Raw genomic sequence first — 17,329 nt, 5'->3', positions numbered from 1 at the left:
CTGTCTCTTGTTGTTCACATCCCTCGAATACTCAGTACAACTGAGAAGGATGCTGACATTACTGGCAGTTCGCCATGTCAGAATATTGCACATACCTAGACACTCAGGGTTTATTATTAAGGGCATTGTTCAGCCCAACATATGTTATAAAGACCGAATACCTTAGGGAGTGTTCGGCGTCGCGAGTTTGGCCTTATATGCATCAGCTCCGAATCATGTCTTTGGTCAAATGTTGGGTTTGCCCGGCTCCTGTGTTTTTCTACCTTACGTTCCGCTCTATCGGCTAAGGCAACACCGAGAGAACTACTGCGATTGTGCCCTGGTTCATCCGGATGAGCACCTCAGTAGAGAAAGCCGAAAACTGAGTGTCATGATAAAGCGCGAGACTGGTCAACCACTCGATGACTTAGCGGAATATTCGGGATTCCTCCGCATTAATGAAGGGCCGTTTCCCGGTCATGTACGTACGTGCACCGTATTCAGGCGAGCGTGGAGGTACCAGGGGCTATATAGTAGCCCCACCGTCAAACTCCTATGGCTAAGTGAAAGTGTTAAAGCAATATAGTCCGATTGCCTTGTTCGCTGCGCTACCACCTCCTTAATGGACCAAGACGTTGGATCAAGTGTGAATACGCATTTTTTGCGAACACCCCCGCATTATATGCGTGGGGGTTGAAGCCGACGACTGCAAACTTTCAGGTTATATACATATACATAAACGGCCGCACAGGAGGCATCATAATACTTTCAGGCAAAAGTATAAACACAACCTTTATAATTCAATAAAACATTGTTTTTACAATGGGAATACATGTCACTAGAACATTATATTCTTCGAGCACCGAGCCTCTATTGAACGAGCGCCTTCAAGGACTTCTTCAAAGTAGTGCTCGGCAGATACTCGGCCTACGGCCGAACTCTGAGTTGCAATAGCGGTGGGCTCCATCTCCGCCCAGTATGTTCTGACACGGGCAAGTGCCATACGCGCACCCTCTATGCACACCGACCTCTTCATAGCATCGATGTGCGGCACAACACCAAGGAACTGTTGCACTAAACTAAAATAACTATTCGGCCTTGGCCCTTCCGGCCACAAATGATCCACAATAGACCTCATGGCAAGCTCGGACAACCTATGGAGCTCGGCCCACTCGGCCATTCGCTCATTCAACAACAGTGGACACACTGGAACATTGAACTGCGACCAGAACAACTTTTCCACTTAACGATCTTTTTGATCCTTGAAGTACTTGGCCGCATCAGCAGCACTTGCTGCCAAATCCACGTATGCGTCTGCAGAACTCCATAGTTGATCAAGAGAGGCATACTTCGGATCTCCGAACATCGCCTGCAACAAAAATGGCTTCCCATCCGGGATATCTCTAGCTTGACGCAGCTCCTCCTTCGCCGCTCTGATTTTGGAGCGGGCTTCCTTGGCTGCTACCATGGCCTTGTCCAGGTCCGTCGCCTTCGCTCGGCTTTCTTTTTCAAGAAGCTGGTAACGGTCGGCGGCATCTTTCAACTCAAGGGCCATCTTGGCCATTTTTTCCTTGCTTTGGCAATGCGCAGCCTGTTCGGCCCTCAGCTCTTCGACCGCCTTTAGAGCGGCCGCATCACTATTCCTGGCTTGTTCCTTGGCTCGGGCAAGTTCCGCCCGAAGGGTCTCCATGGCGGTAGCTCCATCTGCAGTCACAACATATTAAAGATACTGGCATCATGCTCCTCTTACTATGTGTTGATCACCGGAGAAATCACATACCCTGTGCCTCGTCGAGCCGCTTGTTGACAAGCACGATGTCGGTATCTGCCGCATCAAATTCCCGCTTTAACTCGGCAAACTCACAGTCCGGCTAGCCACCGGACCTTCAGCCACCTGCACATGAAGGCAGCCTGATTATTACCTGGGACTATGATCCTCTGTTTGCCGCCATTCTCGACGGCACCCAGAGTCTCAGGGGCTACTATCTGCATAGGGCACACCTAACGTGTGCGGTACTATAAAAACATACACTATTGCACGTACCTCAAAGCCTTTTAGCAGACTCATAAAAGCTTCGTGCAACCCGCTTTCGGCGGATGAAATCCTCTCAATCACCATACCCATTAGCGTACGATGCGCTTCTGAGATGGACGCTTGCTCCAGAAGATCCTTCAGTGCATCCGATCGCACACCGGACGGTTCCGGACTCTTTCAGTTACTCTCTTTAGGAGCCAAATATTGAGGACTTCGGGTGGCCAAAGGATTACCCTCTGGCCTTGGCGGATCAGGAGAAACCCTCCGCGACGACACTTCAGGGTCACTCGCCTCATGAGGCAGGGTGGCATGGGGAGGTGTTTGGCTCTCCATCATCTCCGAAAGAAGATCCCCCGAAGATGAACTCTGTCGAGAAGGGCTACGATAAGAACTACAAGATATATGCTTCGGTTATTGTCTTCAGAAGTAATGTAGGATATTTTTACTATTAAGTACTTTTTGTTTACTTACATCTCGATAGAGGGCTGATCCCCTTGCAGGCGTCGTGCGGCAAGAGTACCCTCCAAGGCAGAACCCTCTGGCGAAGATTTCTTCCCCCGTTTGGAAACATTTGTTTCCGGGTCTTTAGAGGTGGTCCTCTTCCTTCCTTGGGGAGAGGGAATTTCATATTCTTATCCCTAGTTATCCTCCTTCGCGGAGGTGCTAATTCCCTCGGTTTGGATGAATAATGAGTGAGGCCTGCTTTCAGCCTCTTTATTTCCCCCTTTATCTTCCCCTGAGGGCGCCTGATAAGGTGCCGGCTCGAGCATTCTGGCTAGTACTGGATTGGCAGAGCCTTCGGGAAGGGGGGCCGAACACCTGATCATCTTCGCCTTTGTTACCCAGTCCTAGTCAAAGAGTGACTTTTCAGAATGATGTTATGATAAATAAAAAGACAGCATGTTCGGCCACGGGATTACTTACTTGGGTATCTGGGCAATTACAGCTCAGACCCGCGTCCTCGGTGGTGTCCGGACACTTTATTTGTGGTCCTAAGAACAATTTGTACATCTCTTCGAGCATCATGCCGAGGAAGTGCTGAATAATTCGCGGTCCTTCCGGGTTGAACTCCCACATACGGAGGGGTCGACGTTTGCAAGGCGGGACTCGACGAACTAGCATGACTTGCATTACCGTGACCAGGCTGACATCTCTCTCGAGGAGATCTCGGATGCGACTCTGCAATATCAGCACATCATTTACTAGCCCCCGGTCTAGCCCCTTGTTGATCCATGACGTCAGTTGTGGTGGGGGCCCAAGCGAAAGGCAGGGGCGGCTACCCACTTGGTACTCCGGGGAGCTGTGATGTAAAACCACTCCCGTTTCCATAAAGCGGACACCTCTGGGAAGGTACCCTCTGGCCACAGAACATCGGCACTTTTGCTTATTACGGCACCTCCGCACTCTGCGTGTCGCCCCTCGATCATCTTCGGCTTCACATTGAAAGTCTTGAGCCACAAGCCGAAGTGCGGGGTAATGTGGAGGAAGGCCTCACATACGACGATGAACGACAAGATGTGAAGGAGGGAATCCGGGGCCAGGTCATGGAAATCCAGCCCATAATAAAACATGAGCCCCCTAACAAAGGGATCCAGAGCGAGGGCTAGCCCTCGGAGGAAGTGAGAGATGAATACAATGCTCTCGCCAGATTTGGGAGTGGGAATGACCTGCCCTCGAGCAGGCAGCCTGTGCCAGATTTCGCCGATCAAATACCCGGCCTCTCTTAGCTTATTGATGTCTTCCTCTGTGACAGAGGAAGGCATCCACCGACCTTGAAGGTTGGATCCAGACATGGTTGAAGGTCCGAAGCGCCTGATCTGAGCCTTGGGTGTTGGAACTCAAGGCGGGGAAGGGATTCGATTGAGTACGAGAAGGAAAAAAGGACAGGCCTTGGCCCCTTTATAAAGAGGGTGAATATCAAGCGTCCTCCTCGTGGCCGTTTGGGACTTGCCTAAAATCAAGGAGTCATACCAACGGGCACGATTGGGTTACCCACGTCCGCATTGATGAGAATCCCGTAATAAGGGGGACATGATCTCTGCTTCCACAAGGCGTGTCAAGAAAACCGCCTCGCAATATGTGCGGCGCTGGTTTAGAAAAACGGTTTGAATAATGCCCGGGCCATCACATGATGTCATGTTGCTAAACATGTCAGCAGATTAGATTTGTGGAAATATTATTCTCTCTGCGGTCGTATGTGTAACTTGTTTTGCCGAGCGGGACACTATCCTTGTGTTCAAAATCTTCCATGGAGTATTCGGAGGAAGAACCCACCTTCCAATGCCGAAGACAAATCTGCGCGTCGGACTCATCGTCATTGAAGTCTGGTTCAGGGGCTACTGAGGGAGTCCTGGATTAGGGGGTCTCCGGACAGTCGGACTATATCCTTTGGCCGGACTATTGGACTATGAAGATACAAGATTGAAGACTTTGTCCCGTGTCCGGATGGGACTCTCCTTGGCTTGGAAGGCAATCTTGGCAATACGGATATGTAGATCTCCTCCCTTGTAACCGACTCTGTGTAACCCTAGCCCCCTCCGGTGTCTATATAAACCGGAGGGTTTAGTCCATAGGACAACAACAATCATACCACAGGCTAGCTTCTAGGGTTTAGCCTCTACGATCTCGTGGTAGATCAACTCTTGTAATACTCATATCATCAAGATCAATCAAGCAGGACGTAGGGTATTACCTCCATCAAGAGGGCCCGAACCTGGGTGAACATCGTGTCCCCCGCCTCCTGTTACCATATGCCTTAGACGCACAGTTCGGGACCCCCTACCCGAGATCCGCTGGTTTTGACACCGACAGGTGTGCATCCAACTTGCTTGCTCACGAAGACCTAGGGCACTTGAGGATGCCCATTGTTGGAATATACAAGCCAACTTCTATAATGAAAAATTCCCACTGGTATATGAAAGTGACAAAACAAGAGACTCTCTATCATAAAGATCATGGTGCTACTTTGAAGCACAAGCGTGGAAAAAGGATAGTAGCATTGCCCATTTTTATTTTCTTTTTTTCTTTGTTTTGGGCCTTCCTTTTTTTATTTGCCCTTTCTTTTTTTGGGGACAATGCTCTATTAATGATGATCATCACACTTCTATTTATTTACAACTCAATGATTACAACTCGATACTAGAACAAGATATGACTCTATATGAATGCCTCCGGCGGTGTACCTGGATGGGCAATGAATCAAGAGTGACATGTATGATAAATTATGCATGGTGGCTTTGCCACAAATACGATGTCAACTACATGATCATGCAAGGCAATATAACAATGATGAAGTGTGTCATAATAAACAGAACGGTGGAAAGTTGCATGGTAATATATCTCGGAATGGCTATGGAAATGCCATAATAGGTAGGTATGGTGGCTGTTTTGAGGAAGATATAAGGAGGTTTATGTGTGATAGAGCGTATCATATCACGGGGTTTGGATGCACCGGCGAAGTTTGCACCAACTCTCAAGGTGAGAAAGGGCAATGCACGGTACCGAAGAGGCTAGCAATGATGGAAGGATGAGAGTGCGTATAATCCATGGACTCAACATTAGTCATAAAGAACTCACATACTTATTGCAAAAATCTACAAGTCATCAAAGACCAAGCATTACACGCATGCTCCTAGGGGGATAGATTGGTAGGAAAAGACCATCGCTCGTCCCCGACCGCCACTCATAAGGAAGACAATCAAATAACACCTCATGTTTCAAATTTGTTACACAACGGTGACCATACGTGCATGCTACGGGACTTGCAAACTTCAACACAAGTATTTCTCAAATTCACAACTACTCAACTAGCACAACTTTGATATCACTATCTCCATATCTCAAAACAATCATCAAGTATCAGACTTCTCTTAGTATTCAATGCACTAACATGAAAGTTTTTATTATGCCTAAAAGCAAATTGCCATGTTGTTCTAAAGGACTCTCAAAATAATATAAGTGAAGCATGAGAGATCAATTATTTCTATAAAATAAAACCACCACCGTGCTCTAAAAGGATATAAGTGAAGCACTACAACAAATGACAAACTAATCCGAAAGATATAAGTGAAGATCAATGAGTAGTCAAATAATTATGCAACGATGTGAAGACTCTCTAACATTTAATAATTTGAGATCTTGGTATTTTATTCAAACAGCAAGCAAAACAAAAGAAAATAAAATGACGCTCCAAGCAAAACACATATCATGTGGCGAATAAAAATATAGCTCCAAGTAAAGTTACCGATGAACACAGATGAAAGAGGGGATGCCATCTGGGGCATCCCCAAGCTTAGGCTCTTGGCTATCCTTGAATATTAACTTGGGGTGCCTTGGGAATCCCCAAGCTTATGCTCTTTCCACTCCTTATGTCAGGACCCCAATTCCAAGTCACATCGATCTAGCCGGTAACACCTCATATCACATTGCGGCCTCACGCACGGTATGCCCACGGGTGTCGCCTTACCATGGCCCGGGACCGTTTGCGCCTTTTGGCTCACGTATATGATAGTATCACTAGCATCCATATGATAGAGAACCCGGGCCGACATGGCTAGTCGAGAACCCAAAGCGGCACAGACCTATGGAGACAGGCATACATGAATCACATCGAGCATGTCGGTCATCAGCGAGTGAATCCGGGCTGTAGCACTAGGCTAACAGGACTCCGGGGAACCCGGGCTGTAGCAGGCTAGGTAGGTCTCCGGATGTCACCGCGTGACATTTCCCCGAAGAGACAGACATAGGAACAAAGTGAAACACATGCCGGCCAGTCAAGTGTCCTGAGCAGTAGTGTTGGGCTAGCAGGACTCCGGTGAACCGGGCTGTAGAGGACTACTATGGCTCGAGGAACACTAGACTACATTTCCCCATAAGAAAGGCTGCCAAGGATAAACAACTAGATTTTCGGATCCCACAGATACCAAGCATTTCAATCATACACACAACATGCTCGATATGTGCAAATACAACATGGCATCACAACAAAACTCTACAACTCAAGTACTTTATTTAAAGGCTCCAGAGAGCCATACATAACATGTTCATACAGGTAGGGGTCACATGACCCGACACTCAAGTCATACAAGCATACAAGCACATGCGGACGCAAATAGTCTGCGTACAGACACTAGAAAGAAAGAAGGCTTCTCGAAGCCTGTCTATCTACATAGGGCCCTCCATGGCCAGGATCACCACCTGGGTGGCAAGTCACTCATCGACGTCAAGATCTACATAAAACCCATTGGAGGGGGCGGTGTTGTCGTCTGAAAACAGTAATTAAACAAACATGAGTACAAATGTACTCAACAAGTCTTACATCAGAACCTACTATACATGCTCATTCTCAAGAAGGTGGTGGAGTTACTGCAGCAAGCCAGCTTTGACTCTTGGCTAAGCTATCCTACGGGACACCACTAGTAAAATAGTTTTCGCACACGAGTCCACTAATCACCAACACAATACTCCACCGGGGATCCTCCCTCGTCATCATACGAGAGAGCCATCCTCGGTACTCACACTTATCTTGAGTCTTTTAATAATAACCATTAACTTGTCTATGAACTGTATAGGCAACCAAGTAGTCCTTTATCGCGGACGCGGCTATTCGAATAGATGATGTTAACCCTGCAGGGGTGTACTCCTTCATAGACGCTCTCACCACTTACCGTCTTTTACACGACATGTACTCGGCAACCTTCAAGCGGAAGCCCAACGAGGGTGTCGGCCACGGCCTACCTAAACACTCAAGTCTCTAGTCCAGGGTTATCGCCTATCCAGGTTCCATCCGCAGGGAGTCCGGCCGAGGTTTCCACATACGGCCCCGAACGATGTGAACAGGGTTCCCGAGACACCAAACGGGCGACTCGGTACACCGTGCCACGGTGTATCTACCGCATCATAGTCCACCCCTAGGGTCAGCGCTACGCACGGCCGCCAACACATAACCTACAAACACCAGAAACTATTTGCAACTCCTGGACAGAGTACTAGGGTGATTAAGAAACTGAGAGGGTCAATTAAGGATCCCAATGCATGGTAGTAGCTAATTCTTAAAATCACACATACAGATCTCAGTTCTTAGGGACGGCCTCAATGAAACAATCCACCATGTACTCCTACATGGCCTCTCATCGATACCTTTACCAAATCATGTTCAACACATCACTCACATTACCGACATAATCATTTCACTCTAGCCCATCACCCAGATGAACCAGACCTGACACAACTCTAAACATAGCAGGCATAGCAGGGTAGGAAACACAAGCATGGCTCAATCAACTCCTACACATGCTAGTGGGTTTCATCTAGTTACTGTGGCAATGATAGGTCATGCACAGGATAAGGGTTCAACTACCGCAGCACACAGCAGTTTGAAACGTTGTTGTCTTAATGCAGTAAATGAGAGTAGAGGTGAGAACATGCACTGGTAGAAAAAGGGCTTGTTGTCCCGGTTCATTAGGGCCTTTAGTCCCGGTTCCTGAACCGGGACTAAAGGGTTGGTACTAATGCCCTGACCCTTTAGTCCCGGTTAAAACCAGAACCGGGACTAAAGACCCTCCACGTGGCCGGTCCACCTTTAGTCCCGGTTGGTAACACCAACTGGTAATAAAGGTATTTTTCTGATATTTTTTTGAAATTTTTTTTGAAATTTTTTTGATTTTTTTTATTTTTAAATTTCTGAATTATTTTAACGTCTAATCTCTAATCACCCTTCATCACTGCTCAATTTAATCTCTAATCACCCCTCATCATTCCAAATCATCTAACTTCCCGGACGGTCACCCATCGTCCCACTCCCCCAGCCTGAGCATGCTTAACTTCCGGGTTCTATTCTCCCTCGTTTCCAAGTCTGCACTCGTTGTTTTCCTGACAATAGTAAGATGTCAATCCTATTAACCCTCAGGAGTTTAGCTTGAGCATGAAGTCACACATTTCACTAGACAATAGTAGGCAGTCTCCATCGGATGTAACTTTTTGAGTAGATGATTTTTCATATAAAAAACTTTTTAATCCGAGTTCGTATGCAAAAGTTATGCCCATTTTAGAAATAAAGTCGAAATTCATATTTGTAAATTTTCCCAACAACTAGACCACATATCACATGGGAAACTTATTTTATTTTATTTTTTTGACATTTCCATCATTTTCTTTTGTTTCTTCTAAAACTGAAAAGGCGGTCCAGGGGGGGGGAGAGTTTGAAAATGGGACCTTTAGTACCGGTTCGTGCCATGAACCGGTACTAATGCCTCAAAGGCCATTAGTCCCGGTTGGTGGCACCAACCGGTACTAAAGGTTAGACCTTTAGTCCCGGTTGGTGCCACCAACCGGGACTAATGGCCTTCGAACTCTTTAGTCCCGGTTCGTGGCACGAACCGGGACTAAAGGGCCCAGGTGAACAGGGACTAATGCCTTAGCCGCACGAACCGGGATAAATGCATCCATTGGTCCCAGTTCTGGACTGAACCGGGACTAATGGGGTTACCCTGCATGGACCAAAGCCCCCTTTTTTACTAGTGATGGGATTGTATCGATATGATCAATGGGTATGCTTGCCTGATGGAGTGGTAGTAGGGTACTGCCCTTCAGTTGGATACTCGGAGATATCCTCGGAGGTAGAACCTACCACGAAGGACACATAGAACATAATCAACACATGACAATATGCAGCAATATGATGCATGCTATGACATGGCAAAATGATGTGTCCTGCATAATGCAATGTGAAACAAGTTGAAATGGGTCCATTTGAACCAAAGATTCAAATGGAAGTTAAAGTTCTTATGCATAATAAGTGTGTTAGCTTGTTTCACCTAAACAGCAACGTTAAAGTGGTTTGTCATGCATTAAACCATTACAGATGGATAGATTGAATTTTTCTGATCATTTTTCATATATAATTTGTTTGATTTGGAGCTATGGTTGATTTTCTATGATTTTTAGAAGTTTTGGCTATTTTCTGGAATTTCCTATATAAAAATAAATCCAGAAAATGAATAATTGTGTTAGCACTCCATCACTGTGACGTCCGCGAGTCAAAGGCGCCAGGGCCAGTCAAACCTAGCTGGTGGGCCCCATTTGTCAGTGTCTCAGCTAACTAACAGGATTAAGTTAATACTAACTAACTGTCAGTGGGGCCTGGGCCCACATGTCAATGACCTAAACTAATTATAATTAGTTAGCACTAATCCTAAACTAATTAACAGGCCGGCCCCACCTGTCATAGGCTCAGGGGGGAGTCAACCTGGGCCCACATGGGTCAGGCGTGGTCAACTCGCCGGTCAGCGGGTCAAAGTCTGCCGGCGTTTAGCCGCCGGCGAGGCCAGATGCGGCGGCGCGCTGTGGGATTTGGCCGCATCCAGCTACAGGGAGCTGGTGCTCGCCCGCATCCAGCCGTGGTGATGGCTTGGCCGAGGAGTGGCCGCAGCATCGTCGGCGACGAGCTTGGCGGAGGCCGAAGCTCGGGTCAGCTCGTGCGTGTGGCTGCAGTGGCCTAGGCGGCGTGGCGCTTGCACCTACAACATCTACGCGATGGAATGAGTGTGACGGGCACAAGCCCATGACCAAAAGGTCACAGGAGCATCACCGGCGATGTGGTCAGGCGGCAGTGCGTTCGGACGGAAAAGGCACGGCGGCTACAGAGCTCTAGCGAGGAAGCGGAGAGAAGGGGGAGGAGGAGTAGCTCACTGGGAAGCCACAGAGAAGGTCAGCGTGCTCGGGGAAGGCTCAGTGTGGTCGGAACGGCGATGGGGATCTCGGCGGCCCGAGGTTGAAGACGACGGCGGTGGGGAAGATGCAGGGGCTCCGGCGTCGTGCAGCTTGGCTAATCGACGTAGTCGACAACAGCGAACCGTCAGGACACGGTGAGAGGGTGCGGGGACGGTGTTGGACGTGGCTGCGGCGAGCGGCGGCGATGGTGATGTCTCGGGCGACGTCGGGGAGGGCGAGAGAGAGGAACTAGAGGGAAGGGCGAATGTCTGCGAGGTCAGGGAGAGAGAGGGGGGTCGTCCCATGTCGACAGCTCGACGAGGGGAGTGGCGAGGTGGCGGCCAGCTACGTGGCATGCATGCTGTGCTCGCCGTCGAGCAGTTGCTTGCCTGCCTAGCCAAGCCAAGCAGCTCGCTGGAGCGTTGGCTGGGCTGGGCCGGCAGGTGGGCCTGCTGGGTGGGCGCCAGGTAAGCTTTCTCTTTCTCTCTTTTCCTGTTTGTTTCTTTTTCTATTTTTTTGTAACTTTAGGGCTTCATTAAAAATACTTAGGCACTTACTAAAATCCTGGAAATAATTGTGGGCTCTGTTGGGATTATTCCTAACAGCCCTCACTTAACTCCAGAATTATTTGGGCATTTAAAATATTTTATAGCATTTAAATTCCCAAAGTCAAATACTTATGATTTAATTCAAAGAATCGAGAATGTCCTAGAAAAGAGTGCATTATTTCTGGAAGGGGTTTTAACCCAATCCAGAAATGATGAACATTTTGGGTTCATTGAAAATAATTTTAGTAAACCCTAGTTGTTTCCAGGGGGGTTGCTGGGGGTTCTGTCATCCCCATTTCAAGTTTCTGTAAAAGTAGACATGATGCAACACTCTAATGCATGAACTAACTAGGGTGTGACAACTCACCCCCACTCAAAAGAATCTCGTCCCGAGATTTAGGATCCTCCGGGAAGAAAGTGGGGCACTCGAGTCGAAGACAATCCTCCCTTTCCCAAGTGGCTTCTTTCTCGGAATGGTGTGACCATTGAACCTCGAGAAACTTGATATTATGTCATCGAGTGGTACGCTCGGCTTGATCAAGGATACGAACGGGATATTCCCGATATGAGAGGTTATCTTGTAGATCAAGCGTTTCGTGGTCCATTCCACAGATAGGATCTGCGAAGCAACGCCTGAGTTGAGAAACGTGGAAGACATCATGAACTCTGGAAAGATGCGAAGGAAGTTCCAATTGGTAGGCAACTTCTCCTCGTTTGGCAACAATGCAAAAGGGTCCAATAAAATGAGGAGCCAATTTGCCTTTGATACCGAAACAATGGGTTCCCTTTAATGGAGTAACCCGAAGGTAAGCCTTCTCACCAACTTCATAAGACATAGGCTTATGTTTGCGGTCATATTGACTCTTTTGGCGAGATTGGGCCGTTTTCAATTTCTCACGAATAACGCAAACCTGCTCTTCTGCTTCCTGGATCATATCCGGTCAAAAGAGTTGTCTTTCCCCGGTTTCTGACCAGTTAAGAGGCATTCGACATTTTCGTCCATATAGAACTTCGAAAGGAGCTTTGCCCAAGCTTGCTTGATAACTATTGTTATAAGCAAACTCCGCGAATGGAAGGCATTTCTCCCAACCCATTCCGAATGAGATGACAGAAGCTCGGAGCATATCTTCCAGAATTTGATTGACTCGCTCTACTTGACCACTTGATTGAGGATGGAAGGCGGTGCTAAAAGAGAGACGAGTTCCCATAGCATTTTGGAAACTTTCCCAAAATTGAGAGGTGAAGAGACTCCCACGGTCTTAGTTAATTTCCAATGGGACACCATGAAGCAACACTATTCGGGAGATGTATAAATCAGCTAGCTGGCTAGCGGTGATACTCTCACGAACAGGTAGGAAATGGGCTACTTTGGAAAGATGGTCGATCATGACGAAGATGTCATTATTCCCTCTCTTGGTCCTGGGAAACCCAGTAATGAAATCCATACTGATTCTATCCCATCTCCACTAAGGAATAGCCAAAGGTTGAAGGGTGCCAGCAGGCCGTTGGTGCTCTGCTTTAACACGACGATAGACGTCGCAACTAGCAATGTATTGAGCAATTTCTCTCTTCATCCTGGTCCACCAAAACCTCTGGCATAGGTCTTGATACATTTTGGTACTACCGGGATGAATGGTGAGAGGGGATTCATGAGCTTCCTTAAGAATCAACTGGCGTAAATGTTGTTTCTTGGGAACCACCAAGCGGTTCTCGAAGAAGACAAGACCTCGCTCATCCATGGAAAGACATTTATCAACTCCGCTAGCGATGTTCTCCTTAATCCGGGATATGCCCTTATCATACTGCTGGGCGGTTATGATCTGATCCATAAGGTTAGGCTTCGCCACCAGGGTGGATAGGAATCCTTGAGGAACAATGTGAAGATTAAGCTTACGAAATTCCTCGTGGAGAAGTGGTTGACTTTGTTGTAACATCAGGTTGTTACAATAAGATTTACGACTCAGCGCATCAGCCATGACATTGGCTTTGCCCGGGGTGTAAGTTATTCCTAAGTCGTAATCCGAGATCAACTCGACCCAACGTCTTTGCCTGAGATTCAAATCCGGTTGGGTGAAGATATATTTCAAACTTTGTTGATCGTTGAAGATCTTGCAACGATTACCGAGAAGGTAATGTCACCAAGTTTTAAGTGCATGGACTACAGCTGCAAGCTCTAGATCATGTGTGGGATAATTTTCCTCATGGGGGTGTAATTGCCGTGAAGCATAAGCAATTACCTGGCAATCTTGCATGAGTATGAAACCTAGTCCTTGTCGCGAGGCGTCGCAATAGATAATAAAGTCCTTGGAGAAATCTGGTGGTACCAGTACGGGAGCAGATGTCAGGCGTCTTTTCAGTTCCTGAAAGCTAAACTCGCAGTGTGGGGTCCACTCGAACTTTTTATCTTTCTTGAGGAGTTCAGTTAGATGTTTAGCAACCTTGGAGAAATTCTCGACGAAGTGGCGGGAATAGCTCGCTAAGCCAAGGAAGCTCCGAACTTGCTTGACCGTCTCAGGTGGAGTCCAATCAAGGACGGCTTGAACTCGCTCGGGATTGACAGCAATACCCTTACCAGAGATTACATGGCCTAGATAGGTCACTTCTGGCAACCAAAATTCACACTTGGAGAATTTGGCATAAAGGCAATGCTCTCGAAGTTTCGTCAATACCAGCCTTAGATGTTCGGCATGTTCCTCTTCATTCTTGGAGTAGATGAGTATGTCATCGAGGTATACTAGGACGAATTTATCCAAATACTCCATGAAGACCGAGTTCATTAACCGAGAGAAGGTGGCTGGGGCATTGGTTAAACCGAAGGACATAACGGGGTACTCGTATTGGCCATAACGAGTAACAAAGGCCGTTTTGGGAATGTCCCCGTTTCTGATTTTGATTTGATGGTAGCCCAACCTCAAATCCATCTTGGAAAAGACTGAGGATCCAGCGAGCTGGTCATACAGATCGTTGATCCTGGTAAGTGGATACTTGTTCTTGATAGTGACCAAGTTGACACGTCGGTAATCTACAACCATCCGATCCGTTCCATCCTTCTTCATCTTGACGAAGAGGACGGGGCAAGCCCAAGCCCAAGGAGAGGAACTAGGACGGATGAAACCCCTTTTCAAGGACTCATCGAGTTGGTTCTTAAGATCGTCTAGTTCTAAGGGTGCCATCTTATAGGGTCTTCTAGAAATTGGAACGGTTCCTGGAACAAGGTCTATCACAAACTCGACATCCCTGTCAGGTCCATCTTATAGGGTCTTTTAGAAATTGGAACGGTTCCTGGAACAAGGTCTATCACAAACTCGACATCCCTGTCAGGTGGAACACCTGGCAGTTCTTCTGGAAAGACATCTGCAAAGTCCCAGACTACCGGAATATCTTCAAGGTCTGGAAGGGAGTTCGCATTTAGGGAGTAAAGCTGGCGCTTGGCCACTCGAGTTAAGACATTTACTATCTTGCCCAATGGGTGAGTAAGTTGAACGGTTCTAGTGGCACAATCAATCTTAGCGTAATGAGCTGACATCTAGTCCATACCCAAGATGATGTTTATGTCCGAGGACTTGAGAGCTATTAAGGATGCAAGGAAGAAAAGTCTATCGACAAGAATTTCATTCCCATGGCTTACTCTAGAAGTTTGCCATTTGGAACACAGAGTTTGAATTACCATGGAAGTGGGCATGTCATAGAATGGCGTGCTATGCAATCGAGCATAGTTCTCGGATATGAATGAATGAGATGCTCCAGTATCAAAAAGAACAGATGCCGGATGGCAATTAACAAGGAGCGTACCAAGGACGACGTTAGGATCCTCATGAGCCTCCTTGGCTGAGACATAGTTAACATGGCCACGTGCAGTGGTGACTGGCTTGGCATAGAATGTCTTTACCGCTGGCTTACCACGACCAATGGACTTTCCAGACTGATTGGGGTTGTTGTTCTGGGGACACTCTCGACTGTAGTGACCCGGCTCCCCACACTTGAAACATGTCACAACATTGGGGCGTGGAGCAGCATTAGCAGCAGGGCCACCATAGGGCTTGGACGGTGCAAACTGCTGGTTGGGACGAGGCGCCTCAAAGGATGGCCTCAGAATGAACCTGGGTGGCAGTGCCCTGCTTGGAATCCACACCCGGCGCTTCTGAGATCTAGAGCTGGATGAAGAGCCAAAATCACGGGAGTGCTTGCATGAAGCGTCATAGTCAGACTGGCCTGTCTCAGCACTGATGGCTTTATTGACCAACTTCTGAAAGGAGGTGCACTCGTGCAGACGAATATCGCGGCGAAGCTCAGGCTAAGTCCCTTATGGAACCTTGCCTGCTTCTTAGCGTCGGTAGATACTTCTTCAGGAGCATATCGTGCCAGATTCCCAAATTCACGACTATATGCATCCACAGTCAGTCTTCCTTGGGTGAAATTGCAGAACTCTTCCCTCTTGCGATCTATGAGACCTTCTGGGATGTGATGCTCACGGAAAGCCTCACTGAATTCAGCCCAAGTAGTGATTTGGCCGACCGGGCGCATAGCTTCAAAATTTTCCCACCAAAGACTAGGAGGGCCTTCGAGGTGATAGGCAGCATAAGTAACCTTATCAGCTTCGGCTACGTTGACAGAATGTAGCTTGTGGGTGATGCTGCGAAGCCAGTCATCCGCGTCGAGGGGCTCGACGGAATGGTTAAACTTTGGTGGGTACAACTTGATGAAGTCATTGATTGACACCAAGTCATTTCGCTAATGGCGTGCAGTGTTCTGCTCAATCCGCTCCAGCAAGCGGTTAGTCTCACGCTTGTTTCTTTCCGCCTCCAGCATCACTTCTGCCAGAGAAGGCGGGTGAGGCAGATTTTCACCCCTAACTGCACTGGCTTCCCCCCTGCTCCGGGGCAGCAGGGTTGCTGCGGGTGTTGACCATCCTAGGAGAAAACAAGACAACATTTTATATAAGGATGGCACAACTTAGCAAGGAAGTGCAGAATGTAATGGATAACACGAAATGCAGAGATGTTCATCCGTATGACATGGTAATATAGAACTGCCATATATATACCAAGGGTCATACACACCATAAATAGTCTAGTACAAGCCCAGGCTACAGTACAACTATGATGAAAGACGTTACATCTCATCGGAGGCATTCCAAGCTCCTATACATTATTTGTCTACACCTCCGGAATTGATTACACACTAAGTCATATTCCACAATTCACGCAGGACAGTGGAGATACAACTATTACAATACTAGTGATACTACTACTAACTTAGACAGCTCTGTAGTAGTCCTCATAGAAGTCACCTCCATAGCCTGGAAGTTCAACGTGATCCTCCGGGAACAGACGGTCCTGAGGAGCTTGTGGACCAAAGGGGCTAGGATGAGGTCTTGGACCAACAAACGGTGGCCTGCGGGGACCACGGGGTGGGGTGATGCCTCCCACATCACGCCAATCCACCATGTCTGGCAGAGCAGATCTCACAGGATACAGATCCCTCGTATCCATACATTAGCTTGCACATCAGGTGCAAACCGAGTCAAAGTGGCCCAATGATCAACACGGGTGTTGAAAAGCTCCAGTCTCAAGGCCTGATTCTCTCGGTCCTTATCCTGGAGTTAGTGAGTCTTCACGTGTGGAGTCAACATAGATAGCCTGGAGATACCCTTGCGCTCCCGGGAGTGAAGCTGGCATATAACGGAAGTCGGTGTTTCGAAGCAGGCCAGTCCGGACTCGCATGATGGTCATCATGGAATAGGCAGCATCCTGCACAGCCATCTCAACAGTAACCCCGAGTCCATAGAAACAATGGAGGGGCTTGGTAGATCCAGGATAAGAAGGAAATATCCTGACGGTGCAGAAATATTCGCTTTGATTAAAGTCTCGAAATTGCTCTTCGACAGTGTATTCGGGATACCAACGGTAACCCGTCTCGATCATTACTCGGACTAATATAGCAGTATGACCGGGCACATCGAGGCACCGGGTCAGGCGAACCACTTGGTTTTGAGCACGAGTGGCTATCTGAAAGCACAAGCACAATTTGAAAGACATTAGAATTTCTAGGGAAAATT

Source organism: Triticum aestivum, chromosome 1A (genome assembly GCF_018294505.1).
Source record: "Triticum aestivum cultivar Chinese Spring chromosome 1A, IWGSC CS RefSeq v2.1, whole genome shotgun sequence".
NCBI lineage: Eukaryota > Viridiplantae > Streptophyta > Magnoliopsida > Poales > Poaceae > Triticum > Triticum aestivum.
The sequence above is the reverse complement of the archived record's forward strand: the minus strand, read 5'-3'. Positions refer to the sequence as shown.